Genomic DNA, 15008 nt, shown 5'->3' on the forward strand with positions numbered 1-15008 from the left:
CTGTTTTCGGGTTGAATGAATCCCAGATAGCTTTACACGGTGGGGACAAGGATGTGTCCCTTTTTTTTGCTGGTGGTAAGTTTGATGGAACTGCATATGGGACCTGATGGAGACCTATAATTTTGCTGGAAGTTGTGATTAGGAAGGCTGCTTATGTTGCATGGAACTTCATCCTTTGTAGGAAAGAAATTGAATTGCTGTGGGTTCTGGACTCCTCAACTGTCCCGTGGCAGTACTATGTCATAAAACTGTCACAATAGAAAGGGTTTCAGGCTTTTGTAATGACGGTTCTAATCATAAATAGACTGAAGAACATTTTACAACCAATCACACTAAAAAATGTTTTATTTTGAATGTATTCATATTTAATAATACCTAAATGTGGGGACCATAAGTTAACTGCTTTGTTTGTACCCACAGAAAGACGGTATATCAAATGCATTTCCACATTCTTCTTATTCTTTTAAGTGTCCTACTAGGAGAATATGAAATCAATAAACAATACAAAAAATGGCTGGCTTGACTGTTGAATCTTATAAAGTAGTAATATTATTTGATACATATTGCAGTGGGATGGGGTAACCAGTGTCCCTTTGAGTAAAGACGTAACATGCTCATACTTTTTTACTCACATGATAAGTCTGCCATATTTTGAGTTAGTTAAAGATGTTAGATGTCGGAAGTTTTGATACCTTGATAAAAGGCATTGCAGGAATCTAAATTACTAATGACTAAAGCATGGACTAATATCTGAAGAGCAAGCTGATGTAATAAATATCAAATTGAATGGATCAATTTAAATTTATAGAAACAAAGTTTAACAACAGATGAAATCTAAGCCTTAATATTAAATTGTATCATCCGACGTAACACCTAGTATTTTAAAGCTGTTACTTCCATGCTTTATTTTAGTTCTAGATGTAATTTTGTGCATACTGATGGATGAAGCAAAGCGTCCAGACCAGACCAGTCCAGAACCTAATGCTAATCCTATGTCCTTCTTGTACCAGATCATACTGATTAAGCTGTATTCTTTTCTCAATTGATTATTTGGATGACAAGCGGGCTTATTTTCGAAAGTGATTTCCGGCCATCTTCCGACATAAATCGGGAGATGGCTGGCGATCTCGGAAAAGCGGCGAAATTGGTATAATCGAAAGCTGCTTTTTTGACAGCATCACTGCTTTCCCGTCGCCTCACTGGCGAAAGTTCAAAGGGGCGTGTCACCGGCAAAGTGAAGGAGGGACATGGGCGGGCATGGGCGTGGCTACCAGATGGCTGGCTTTCATGGATAATGGGAAAAAAAACGGCATTAAGCAGTATTTCGCCGGGTTTACTTGGTCCTTTTATTATCACGACCAAGCCTCAAAAAGGTGCCCCAACTGACCAGATGACCACTGGAGGGAATGGGGGATGACCTCCTCGTACTCCCCCAGTGGTCACCAACCCCCTCCCACACAATAAAAATAAAGCAATTTTTTGCCAGCCTCAAATGTCATACCCATGTCCTTGACAGCAGTATGCAAGTCCTTGGAGCAGTTTTTAATGGGTGCAGTACACTTCAGGCAGGCAGACCCAGGTCCATCCCCCCCCCCCCTTACCTGTTACACTTGTGGTGCTGTGTTGAGCCCTCCAAACCCCCCCCAAAACCCACTGTACCCACATGTAAGTGTCCCCCTTCACCCATAAGGGCTATGGTAATGGAGTACAGGTATGGGGAGTGGATTTGAGGAGGATTTGGGGGGCTCAGCACCCAAGGTAAGGGAGCTATGTACCTGGGAGCTTTTTTTGTATTTTTTAAACATTTTTAGAAGTGCCCCCTAGGGTGCCCTGGCATGTGAGGGGGACCAGTGCAGTAAAAATGCTGGCTCCTCCCACGACCAAATGCCTTGGATTTCACCGGGTTTGAGATGGCTGGCATTTTTGTCCATTATCACTGAAAAACAAAACCGGTGATCTGAAATCCGGCGAACTCTGGCATTTGGCCGAGCTAAACTGTATTATCGAAAAAAAAGATGGCCGGCCATTTTTTTTGATAATACGGTTCTGGCCAGCTGTTGCGCCGCTGCCAAAATAGATCGCCGGTGATCTATTTCGCCGGCAATGTTCGATTATGCCCCTCAAGGTTTCTCTTTTCTTGTGGCAGACTTGATTACTGACTGCATAAGTCAAAACTACCCAAACCTCCGCCTTTTTTTGCCTGTGGTAAGGTGTGTGTTATCACTGCTTTCTTAAACTAGGAGATGTGAGCAGTATTTTATCACTGAATTGTATCTGTTTTGCAATGCTTGGCTCCTGTGTGCCTGGAGTTCTGGAATTTTCTGCACATGGGGCTGGAACATTGGTGGGGAGAGGTCGATGGAGTCTTCCAGAACACTATATTTTAGTTATGTGGAGTAACTTGGTCAGATCTTTAGGCTTAGTGGTGATTAAATGGCAAACACCAGTAATTGGAAAGCAAAACCAGTGCTGGGCAGACTTCTATGGTCTGTGCCCTGATCATGGCTGGACAGATTTGGATGGGTTGGAGGAGGGTTTCAATGACAGGTTCAATATCTGGAGAATAGTCTCTGCCTGAAAATGGCAAGGACAAATAAAGATCAAGTATTCATATGTAGTAACATGGTAACATAGTAGATGACAGCAGATAAAGACCTGTACGGTCCATCCAGTCTGCCCAACTATACCTGACCTTGATTTATCCTTGCCATTTTGGGGGTATAGACCATAGACATCTGCCCAGTACTTGTCCTGCCTCCCAACCACCGGTGCTGCCACCCAATCTCTGCTAAGCTTCTGAGGATCCATTCCTTCTTAACAGGATTCCTTTATGTTTATCCCACGCATTTTTGAATTCCGTTACCGTTTTCATCTCCACCACCTCCCACGGGAGGGCATTCCAAGTATCCACCAATACTTCCTGATATTTTTCTTGAGTTCTAGTTCTACCGCCTTCCCATCTCCAGAAAAGATTTGTTTGCGGATTAACATACCTCATGCTATGAGTTTATCTTATTGGGCAGACTGGATGGATCATACCTGACATTATCTGCTATAATCTACTAAGCTACTATAATACCCGAGTGAAGGTTGAGGGTTGGCCTGTGAAATAACACAGACAGACAAAGGTATATAAATGAAAAACAAGTGTTGTATTAACTGAACCTCGAGGTCTGTTATATCACAGGACCATGGGCACAAGATAATATGCCTCTGTAGTTCAGTAAATACGGTCTTAAGCAGGCCTTACAGGTTGGCAGGCCCAAAACAGAGTCTGTGGCTGGTGGGGCTGCCAAACGCCAAATGCAGCCTGTCAGTTCTTCTCGGTTCTTTTCTGAGTCTCAAAACAGGATAGAAGACTGTTTCAGCCACACAGCTGAAGACTCCCAAGCTGAGAAATAAAAACCTAAAGGTATCAGTATAGATAAAGCAAATTCAAATATATGTGTAGTAAGACTGGTACCTGAGTATGGTGGTGGTGTAATGTTCTCACTCACTCTGCAGTCAAGAGAACAGTATGACCAAAATGAAGAATCCTTCAGTGATGCAGCATCTAGACAATAATGCTGAGTGAAGGTATGCAGAGATGACTAAGTAGCTGTAGGACAAGTCCAATAAAAGAGGAGTGTCGAAGATGAGCTTGAGAAGATGCCATAGCTCTTGTGAGTGGTAATATAAAGAATAGAGAAATACCATATGATTGAGATTGAAGGTAGCAAAAATGGATGCATGCAGAAATCCAGTTAGACAATATTCTCTTTGTAACTGGTTTTGATGATGATGGTCACTGATAGAAAGAAACAATTGTGAAGGTCTTGTGAAAGAAGAAGTGTGATGAAGATAAATAGTAAGAGCATGTTTACAATCTAGCATATGCAAACACTGATGTCTGGGAGAGTAATGAGGAGGAGGATGGAAAACTGGTAATTCCATCTGATTTATAGTTTATTAGTGCTTTCTATACTGCTTTAATGATTGGGCAGAACTAAGCGGTGTACATTCTACAACACATATGAGAAAAAGAAATGGAACTCCATTTTTTGATAGGAAAGTGCAGGCATTCACATAGTACTGAGGCACGTATAATAGATTAGGGAAGGTATAGGAGGGAATCATATAAAAGGGATGAGGAGAAAAAGATGGACACAGGATAGTAGAAAAACCTTAATTATCTGGAACTCCGAACACTTGTATAAATAACCAGGCCTTGACTTTGGATTTAGATGAAATGGAGATATCATTTGGGTAAGAAACTTGAGATGAGTTCATAGAATTACCTTGTCTTGGAGTCTCTGAGTACAAGGAGGGTAGGATACTAATGCTTGAACCTGTCCAATTCTTCTAGATGACGTCAAAGTGATAAGAAACAAGGTTTTCCAAGTTAGAAATTTCAAAGTAGAATCCATTGGTTCAAAAGGTGGTTGGGTTAATATGTTGAGTACCAAATTGAGATCCCAAGCCACAGGAGGTAGGTGAATCGGTGGTAGAAGATTCATTAAGCCTCTGAAGGAATCTTTCACAATGGTATGGCTGAATAATGTAAGATCTTCAAGAGTATCATGAAACACTGATAAAGTAGCTGTATGAACTCTAATAGAAGAGTGAGATAGAACTGGAGAGGTGAAGCAAATAATCCAAAACTGAAAATATGGATGATGAAACTGGATTGATATGTTGCAGTTGACACCAATGAATATAGCAATGCCATTTTGAGGCATAGGATTGACGAGTAGACTCTTTCCGTGCAGCAAGAAGTACTTCTAGAACTTGTAGATAGAATACATCAGGTGTTAGATGTGAGGATGAATTAGCCAAGCTACTAAGTTCAGTGACTGTAGATTTGAATGTAAAAGTTGAACTTGATTGTGTGTTACAAGGTGTGATATGTAAGGAAGAAATGGAGGAGGAGACTTTGCTAGATTGAGTAGCACTGGGTACCATGGTTGCCTGGTCCAATGAGGTGTACATAAGAACATAAGTAATGCCATACTGGGAAAAGACCAACGGTCCATCAAGCCCAGCATCCTGTCCCCGACAGCAGCCAATCCAGGTCAAGGGCACCTGGCAAGCTACCCAAACTTACAAACATTTTATACATGCTATTTCCGTAATTGTGGATTTTTCCCAAGTCCATTTAGTAGCTGTCTATGGACTTATCCTTTAGGAAACCATCCAACCCCTTTTTAAACTCTGCCAAGTTAACCGCCTTCACTACAACAAATTCCAGAGTTTAATTACGCGTTGGGTGAAGAAAAGGTTTCTCCTATTTGTTTTAAATTCACTACACTGTAGTTTCATCGCATGCCCCCTAGTCCTAGTATTTTTGGAAAGCGTGAACAGGCGCTTCGCATCCACCTGTTCCAATCCACTCATTATTTTATATACCTCTATCATGTCTCCCCTCAGCCATCTCTTCTCCAAGCTGAAAAGCCTTAGCCTCCTTAGTCTTTCTTCATAGGGAAGTCATCCCATCCCCGCTATCATTTTTGTCGCCCTTCGCTGCACCTTTTCCAGTTCTACTATATCCTTCTTGAGATACGGTGACCAGAATTGAATACAATACTTAAGGTGCGGTCGCACCATGGAGCGTAACAATGGCATTATAACATCCTCACATCTGTTCTCTATACCTTTCCTAATAATACCCAACATTCTATTCACTTTCCTAGCCGCAGCAGCACACTAAGCAGAATGTTTCAGTGTATTATCAACGACGACACCCAGATCCCTTTCTTGGTCCGTAACTCCTAACGTAGAACCTTGCATGACGTAGCTATAAATCGGGATCTTTTTTCCCCACATGCATCACCTTGCACTTGTTCACATTAAATATCATCTGCCATTTAGCCGCCCAGTCTCCCAGTCTTGTAAGGTCCTTCTGTAATTTTTCACAATCCTCTCGCAAGTTAACGACTTTGAATAACTTTGTGTCATGAGCAAATTTAATTACCTCTCTGGTTACTCCCATCTCTAAATCATTTATAAATATATTAAAAAGCAGCAGTCCTAGCACTGACCCCTGAGGAACCCCACTAACTACCCTTCTCCATTGTGAATACTGCCCATTTAACCCCACTCTCTGTTTCCTATCCTTCAACCAGTTTTTAATCCACAATAGGACATTTCCTCCTATCCCATGACCCTCCAATTTTCTCTGTAGCCTTTCATGAGGTACCTTATCTAACGCCTTTTGAAAATCCAGATACACAATATCAACTGGCTCCCCTTTGTCCACATGTTTGTTTACGCCTTCAAAGAATTGAAGTAAATTGGTCAGGCAAGATTTCCTCACACTAAAGCCATGCTGACTTGGTCTCAGTAATCCATGTCCTTGGATGTGCTCTGTAATTTTGTTTTTAATAATAGCCTCTACCATTTTCCCCGGCACCGACGTCACACTCACTGGTCTATAATTCCCCGGATCTCCCCTGGAACCTTTTTTAAAAATCAGCGTTACATTGGCCACCCTCCAATCTTCCAGTACCACGCCTGATTTTAAGGATAAATTGCATATCACTAACAGAAGGGGAGCCGGTGGATATTGTATATCTAGATTTTCAGAAGGCATTTGACAAAGTGCCGCATGAAAGACTCCAAAGGAAACTGGAGAGTCATGGGATCGGAGGCAGTGTATTATTATGGATTAAGAGCTGGTTAAAGGATAGGAAGCAGAGAGTAGGGTTAAATGACCATTATTCTCGATGGAGAAGGGTGGTTAGTGGGGTCCCTCAGGGGTCTGTGCTGGGACCGCTGCTTTTTAACATATTTATAAATGAGCTCGAGATGGGAGTAACTAGTGAGGTAATTAAATTCGCAGATGACACAACGTTATCCAGGGTCGTCTCATTGCGGGAGGAGTGTGAAAAATTACAAGAAGACCTCGTGAGACTGGGGGATTGGGCGTCCAAATAGCAGATGAAGTTCAACGTTGACAAGTGCAAAGTGATGCATGTGGGGAGGAGGAACCCGAATTACAGCTATGTTATGCAAGGTTCCGCGTTAGGAGTTATGGACCGAGAAAGGGATCTAGGAGTCATCGTGGATAGGACGTTGAAATCTTCAGCTCAATGTGCTGCGGCGGCTAAGAAGGTGAACAGAATGTTGAGTATTATTAGAAAAGGGATGGAAACCAAGCATGAGAATGTTATAATGCCGTTGTATCGCTCCATGGTGCGACCGCAACTGGAGTATTGTGTTCAGTTCTGGTCTCCTGATCTCAAATAAGAGATAAAGGAATTGGAGAAGGTGCAGAGAAGGGCGACAAAAATGATAAAAGGGATGGGACGACTACCCTATGAGGAGAGGTTAAGACGGCTAGGACTCTTTAGCCTGGACAGAAGGCGACTGAGAGGTGATATGATAGAGGTTTACAAAATAATGAGCGGGATAGAGCAGACAGATGTGAAGCGTTTGTTTACGCTTTCTACGCTTTCTAACAATAATAGAACCAAGGGACAGAAGATGAAATTAGAATGTGGTAGGTTTAAAACCAATTGGAGAAAGTTTTTCTTTACTCAGCGCATGGTTAGACTCTGGAACTCATTGCCGGAGAAGGTAGTGACGGCAACTGGCCTTGTTGAGTTTAAAGGGGGGTCTGGACAGATTTCTGAAGGAAAAGTCCATTGATCGTTATTAAATTTTGGGTTTTTTTGCCAGATTCTTGGGGCCTGGATTGGCCGCTGTCTGAGACAGAGTGCTGGGCTTGATGGACCTTTGGTCTTTTCCCAGTGTGGCAGTGCTTATGTGCTTAGAAGCTCCGCAAGCTCATTTTTCAGTTCTCTAGGATGTATACCATCCGGTCCAGGAGATTTGCTACTCTTCAGTTTGCTGAACTGCTCCATTACATCCTCCAGGTTTACCGTGAATTCAGTTTCTCCGACTCGTCCGCTTGAAATACCATTTCCTACACCAGTATCACACCCAAATCTTCCTCAGTGAAGACCGAAACAAAGAATTCATTCAATCTCTCAGCTACGTCTTTGTCATCCTTGATCGCCCCTTTTACCCTCTCGGTCATCCAGCGGCCCTACCGATTCTCTTGCCGGCTTCCTGCTTTTAATATACCTAAAAAATTTTTTTACTATGTTTTTTTGCCTCTAATGCTATGTTTTTTTCATAATCCCTCTTGGCCTTCTTTATCTGCACCTTGCATTTGCTTTGACACTCCTTATGTTGCTTCTTGTTATTTTCAGATGGTTCCTTCTTCCATTTTCTGAAGGCGTTTCTTTTAGCCCTAATATCTTCCTTCACTTCACTTTTCAACCATGCCGGCTGTCTTTTGGATTTCCGTCTTTCTTTTGTAATTCACGGAATATGTTTGTCCTGGGCCTCTAGGATGGTATTTTTGAACAGCATCCACGCCTGTTGTACAGTTTTTACCCTCTCAGTTGCCCCTCTAAGTTTTTTTTTACTGTTCTTCTCATTCTATCATAGTCTACTATTTTAAAGTTAAACGCTATCATATTTGACTTCCTATGTATAGTTACTTCAAGGTTGATATCAAAACTGATCATATTATGATCATTGTTATCAAGCGGCCCCAGTATCATAACGTCCTTCACCAGATCATGCGCTCCACTAAGGACCAAGTCTAGAATTTTTCTCTCTCTCGTCGGCTCCTGCACCAGCTGCTCCATATAGCTGTTCTTGATTTCATCAAGGAATTGTACCTCTCTAGCGTGTCCCGATGTTACATTTACCCAGTCTATATGTGGGTAATTGAAGTCACCCATTATTATCACATTGCCCATTTTGTTTGTGGCTCTGATTTCTTTTATCATTTCTGCGTCTACCTGCTCATCCTGGCGAGGTAGACGGTAGTACACTCTTGTCACCGTCCTTTTCCCTTTTATGCATGAAATTTCAACCCACAATGATTCAAAGGTGTGATTTGTGTCCTGCTGAATTTGTAATCTATCTGAGTCAAGGCTCTCATTAATATACAATGCTACCCCTCCACCAGTCTGGTCCAGCCTATCACTACGATATACTTTGTACCCCGGTATGACAGTGTCCCATTGGTTATCCTCCTTCCACCAGGTCTCAGTAATGCCTATTATGTCCAATTTTTCATTTAGTGCAATATATTCCAACTCTCCCATCTTATTTCTTAGACTCCTAGCATTTGCATATAGACATTTCAGAGTATGTTTGTTGTTCCTATTTGCATGATGCTTAGTGCTTGACACTATTGATTTGCCATCTTTTATCTGATCTTTGGTTGTATTTAAGGGCACCTGGCCTACCACTGTTCCTTGTGTAACCTCACTATCCAGAAACCCTATCTTCCCTGTTTGTGAGGTATCATTGCAGGATACCTTATCCCGAACCATGTGCTGTTGTGCGACTGTCAGCCTTTCCCCCATATCTAGTTTTAAAGCTGCTCTATCTCTCTTTTGAATGCTGATGCCAGCAGCCTGGTCCAACCCTGGTTAAGATGGAGCCCATCGTTTCGGAATAGGCTCCCCCTTCCCCAGAATGTTGTCCAGTTCCTAACAAATCAAAAACCCTCCTCCCTGCACCATCGTCTCATCCACGCATTGAGACTCCGGAGCTCTGCCTGCCTCTTGGGTCCTGCGCATGGAACGGGTAGCATTTCAGAGAATGCCACCCTAGAGGATCTGAATTTGAGCTTTCCTCCTAAAAGCCTAAATTTGGCTTCCAGAACCTGTCTCCCACATTTTCGTACGTCGTTGGTACCCACATTTACCAAGACAGCCGGCTCCTCCCCAGCACTATCTAAAATCCTGTCCAGGTGCCACGTTCGGTCCGCCACCTTCGCATCAGGTAGGCAAGTCACCAGGCGATCCTCCCATCCACCAGCCACCCAGCTATCTACATTCCTAATGATTGAATCGCTAAGTATGATAGCTGTTCTATCCTTTTCCTTCTGGTTAGCCATTGAAGATATATCCTCGGCACGAGAGGATAGTACATCTTCTGGTGGGTAGGTCCTGGCTACAGGAGTACTTCCTACTTCACCTCCTGGGAGACCTCCCTCCTCCAAGGTAGCACAGAGGCTACCTGACTGGAGGTGGGACCTCTCTACAACATCCCTGTAGGTCTCCTCCATAGGCGCCGACTCCGTGGGTGCTGTGGGTGCTCGAGCACCCCCAATATTTTGAAACCTGCCCTCCTTGCTTTCCTGCAGCTCAGCCAGCGCTTACAACTGATTTTACCTGAACAGTAGTGAAAGCAAAGCAGGGCAGAGCACAGCAGGCTGCCTCTCTGAGCATCCCGCCCTCATTTCCTGTTTACATAAGGGCAGAAAATAAACATTAGATTTAACTATAACACCATTTCGTCTTCCTCCATCTGCCACTGTTCCAGCTACTAGTTTATATTTGTCATTTTTGGTTCTGCGGTGTGTGTCTGCCTGTGTGTGAGCGTGTGTGCGTGTTTGGATTGTTTGTATGTTTGCTTATATCTACTAGTACTTATACCGAGCTAGTACTGGAGCTCTGCTGGAGGTTTGCGTCACTTTCATAATCCCATCTCTGTCTTGTGTCTGTGTAGATATGGAGACGGACAACCGGTCTGTTGAGAATGGCAAAAGAACACGTTCATGTCACTTCACGGTAGAAGAAAATGACATGATTATGAGACGTGTCACAGAGGAGTTTGCGCGTTTGAACCCCCAGTGCAATTTGCGGGCACGGAGCACTGTCAGTGCAAAAACTAAATTGTGGGCGCAAATTGCACTTGAAGTAAGCTCATTGGGAAGGGCACAACGCACTGTAGAACAGGTGAAACACCATTGGCGCGATATGCGCAGTAGGGTGAAAAGTAAAGTGGCAAAGATCAGGGCTTCGCAGCGACAGACAGGTGGTGGTCCACCAATCGATCTCCAGCTGACTGCTGCTGAAGAGCTGGTGAACACCACCCTGCTCCCTGAGGCTGTGTTTGGGGTACCAGGCTGGTGTGATACAAGCACAGAGAATGGTGTTGGTAAGTGGATTTGTTTATGTACTGATGTGTCTTCTTGAAATACTTGGGTATGCGGTTTCATTGAAATATTTTCTTCCGTGTGTAGAGGTGGTGCCCGATGTCCCTGTAGCTAGTGGAGGTCAGGAACAGGAGATAGAAGAGGAAGAATTTGCGTCTTCACCCTTGAACACATCTTGCCCGTCCAGTTTTCCATTGTTGCAATGTGTGTCTGACAAAGTACAGGCAACACAACGGAGTACTGGCACAGAATCCTCCTCTGCATGTTCCATGGGGTCCAGCTCTGTGTTGTCATGTTTGTCTGAGGACGTACAGCTGGCACAGGCAAGTACTAGCACAGAACCTTCCTCGGCATGTTCTTTGGGGTTCATTTCTGTGTTGTCAGAACCTGTGTCGGTTGACGTTCTGCATACACAGGGCGGAAGCAGTGAAGAGCCATTATCACGTCGCCAATGTGTGGCGATGGAAACACTGGGAACCAACAGTGTTGATCCCCCTGTATCACTATCCCGAGATGCAGCGGGACAGTGTGTCTTGACGATTGACAGTATGTTAGAAAACCAAAGGGACTGGAACCGTGTTACACATAGGCTCCTCAGGACCATGTCACGACAGATGCGCTGCGTGTGTACTGTCGATAAAATTGCAAGTGTGATGCGGAACGACATGCTGCACATGGTGAACATGCAACGGGAGATGCAAAATGAGATGCGGGACCTACAAAATGAGATGGGGGAGATGCGGACTGAGATGCGTGCTGGACTGCGGGACATTTTTTACGAGATCCGTAGAATGGCTGATATCATGTCCTCGAATGGTGACGGAAGTCTTCATACTTTAGAAGGTAATATTTATTGGGCTGGTAATCTTATCCATCAACATTATGTTTGTATCTGGGACGCCGGCATGCTTCTGCTTTGCTGAGAAAACACGTCAAAGGGGGACACAGAGCCCTATAGCACTGTTACTGTGGCAGTTTGCTGAACTGACAAGTGCTGTGGTTCAAGTTTTCTGTCTTTCGCAATGTTGCTTGCTGTAAACTTTATCACGGCTGTGTTGTATTACAAATGCTCTTTTCCTGTCAAACAATCACAGGCATGGACCATCATTCCCAGTGGACCGGCAGCAGTCCCAGTAGGTACATTTACATACTTTACACCACAGAGAATAAAATACTGAAGTGTGGGTGCAAACTACTGTATGTTTCTATATTTTCAGGGGCACGTGAAATGCGGGGGTTTGCACGTTATTCTCCTTATCCTTTGACCACCACACCGTTGAGACATGGTAACTGTTGTCTCTCTTTTTTCCATTGTCTCAATGCATGTGTGTTTATACCTGTCTGTACAATGTGTTTTTTTTTTAAGGTTGCCAAGCAACATGGAGCAATGCTCGTGTTTCAAGCCTGCGTGTTTGCGATGCTGCGGTACTTGCTACAGCAAGCGAAGGTAATTATTGTCTCACAATCCTGCCGTTCGCCACCAGGCCATAGATGTTTTGTTATCCCCTCTAACTGCCTTTCTTGGCATCACAGGTGAACAGGTCGATTCCACGTATGTTGTGTGACTTGTACCTTAGAATTATCATTCTTTACGTTTGTTGGTTTACCACAACTCGAGTTCTTGTTCTTTGCCAAACCTCCTCTTTCATATGTTCTGAAAATCTTCCTTTTCCATTAAACAGGCCTTCATGAAGCAAGAAATACGCTGTACTCGCCCGATGGTGCACAGTCTCCGTATCCTCCTAACATCTGACCTTCTTTGATTGATCAAGAAACTTCATGTTCTACTGTAATGTCTTATTCCGATTTCATACTCATGGATTTCAATGTATTGTCGTAGCTTTCTGTTACTTTACATGTATATCCACATGAAATTTATCGATAACATGTACTGTTAATGTATGTAATGTTGCATGTATGTATGTTACTTGCCACATTACCACTTTTTAAGCTGTAACCCGGATATGGCAGCCGGTTTAAAGGCAAATGTTTACCACATCAGGCCTGCAAACTGTTGGTAACATGTGGTATACAGATGCAAGACAAATTAAGAAAAAAGTGGTTTTCTTGTCTTTGATATTCCCTGTTTTTGACCCGGGTGCATCGCTTGAATTGTTTTTCCTGTTCAATATGATATGCTGTTCTTTGATATTTTTATTTAAAACTAATGTTTTTATAACAAATGTTTCGATAGTATTACACTGTACAAGTCTTGTGTCAATTTACAATGTTACAACCTTATACACATTTATGTACAAGTTTTTTCTCCGAGGACAAGCAGGCTGCTTGTTCTCACGACTGGGTGACGTCCGCGGCAGCCCCCACCAACCGGAAGAAGTTTCGCGGGCGGTCCGCACGCAGGGCACGCCCACCGCGCATGCGCGTCCGTCTTCCCGCCCGTGCGTGACCGTTCCCGCCAGTCTTTTCTTTTCCGTGCCTGGAGAGAGACGTGTTCACCTCTCTCTCTTCCTCAGCCCCGGAAAACCGTCGCGTTGTTCGCGAACCTTCTCTTTTTTCGTTTATTTTCGTTGCGCGTTCCTCAAACATTTTTTTCTGTAAAAAAAAAAAAAAAAAGAGAACGCGCTGTACTTTTCCCTCGTTTTCTAGCGGGGGCGTCACGTTGCGGCCTTGTGGCCGTGCGGTCGAGTTGTTTTTTGAGGTGTGATTTACCGCCACCATCGACAACTTTGATTTCGCCGACGCGATTTTTCCGTTGATGTCCTCGAAGGTCCCGAGTGGATTTAAGAAGTGTGGTCGGTGCGGCCGGCCTATCTCGCAGACCGACACTCACGCTTGGTGCCTCCAGTGCCTCGGGCCGGAGCACGATACCAAGTCGTGTACTTTGTGTCTTGGTCTCCGGAAACGGACTCAAGTAGCGAGGCAAGTTCTTCGGGACCGTCTTCTTAGAACTTGCACCGGCCCCTCAACGTCGACCTCGACGGCATCGGTATCGACGGCCGGTTCTTCGGTACCGGTATCGATGTCCGCGAAATCGGCACCTATGGCATCGACCCCAGGAGCACAGGTCCCGTCGGCCTGCCGGTCCTCCGGTGACGGTAGGGGTGAGAGGCCGCGTGGGCAATCGGCCCCGGTCACTCCCTCTGCCCATGGCCCTCAGGACCGAACCCTGTCTGACCCGGTCCCTCGAGACCGAGGGGGATCGACCTCCTCCTCCTCCGTTCCACCTAGCGCCGATGACGGGCATCGCAAGAAAACAAAGAAGCACCATCATCGGTCGCCATCGATGCATCCGGCCCCCGAGAGGAGTCGACGCCGAGTAAGCGTCAGCGTCGAGAGGAGAGGTCCCCCTCTGTAGTAGAGGTACCGACGCGTCAGGGTCCCAGCACTTCGATGCAGTCTCCTGGACCCGAGCAGCTTCCGGCACCGACGCCTCTACCAGCCCCCCCGTCTTTCCCGGCAGCGGGCCTGGACGAGTGCCTCCGAGCCATCCTTCCGGGGATCCTGGAAGGGCTGATGCGCCAGACTGTGCCAGCGCCGGGGGTGCTTGCGCCCTCGGCGCCATTGACGGTGGCGCCGGCAAGCTCTAGCCCGGTGCTGAGGCCTTCGACGCCGACGCCGCTTGCGGCGCCGGTCTCGACTGCCACGCAGGTGGAATCCCCGTCGACGTCGATGGAGGGAGCTTTGTCCCCGCTGGCGCGGGAGTCCACCGCTCGATGACACCGAGGTCTCGGTGCCTCGACGTCGAGCCGGGCCTGGTTGAGGACTCAGCTGCATGAGCTTATGTCCGACACCGAGGAAGAGGCCTCGTGGGGGGAGGAGGAGGACCCCAGATATTTCTCCTCAGAGGAGTCTGTGGGCCTTCCTTCCGACCCCACGCCTTCACCAGAGAGAAAGCTCTCGCCTCCTGAGAGCCTCTCCTTTGCCTCCTTTGTCAGGGATATGTCTATATGCATTCCCTTCCCCATGGTCTCTGTGGACGAGCCGAGGGCTGAGATGCTCGAGGTCCTCGATTATCCATCACCACCTAGAGAGTCCTCCACGGTACCGTTGCACAATGTCCTCAAAGAGACATTGCTTCGGAACTGGATGAGACCTTTATCTA

This window comes from Microcaecilia unicolor, chromosome 3 (genome assembly GCF_901765095.1).
Source record: "Microcaecilia unicolor chromosome 3, aMicUni1.1, whole genome shotgun sequence".
Lineage (NCBI taxonomy): Eukaryota > Metazoa > Chordata > Amphibia > Gymnophiona > Siphonopidae > Microcaecilia > Microcaecilia unicolor.